The sequence below is a fragment of the Psammomys obesus genome, unplaced genomic scaffold, assembly GCF_907164565.1.
Source record: "Psammomys obesus unplaced genomic scaffold, mPsaObe1.curated_primary_1811, whole genome shotgun sequence".
Lineage (NCBI taxonomy): Eukaryota > Metazoa > Chordata > Mammalia > Rodentia > Muridae > Psammomys > Psammomys obesus.
In genome coordinates this window covers 21,620,565-21,620,782 of record NW_026587216.1, presented here as the reverse complement: position 1 = coordinate 21,620,782, position 218 = coordinate 21,620,565, and the positions used below count along the sequence as shown (strand labels likewise).

Below are 218 nucleotides of genomic sequence, written 5' to 3'. Positions count from 1 at the left end.
AATAATAATAATAATAATAATAATAATAATAATAATAATAATAATAAAATTTCTCCTGGAATTGTATAAAAGTTCCTCAGCGATGGCCAACTTGCAGAAGGTTCCCCATCCTGCCCCCTCCCCCAGAAGACGGTGCACTGGTTTGTATTTCTTTTGTTACCTGTGATCCAGGCAGGGGGCTCCTTGAAGCGCTGGGTCTAGGGTCCGGCCCAGATATG

The 218-nt window shown here is 41.7% G+C and overlaps 1 protein-coding gene across 4 annotated transcripts in view; it reads left to right on the top strand.

Annotated features, from left to right (window-relative positions):
• The window catches only part of Zfhx4 (zinc finger homeobox 4), a 194,477-nt gene that overhangs the window by 1,648 nt on the left and 192,611 nt on the right, over positions 1–218 (top strand). For 3 of the 4 annotated variants that reach the window (XM_055603213.1, XM_055603212.1, XM_055603209.1), the window contains exon 1: positions 104–140. The exons of the other annotated variant lie outside the window; for it this stretch is intronic. The gene's annotated coding sequence lies outside the window, so the exon portion shown is untranslated. Of the gene's footprint in view, positions 1–103; positions 141–218 lie in introns of those variants that run through there. 4 annotated transcript variants of the gene reach the window in all.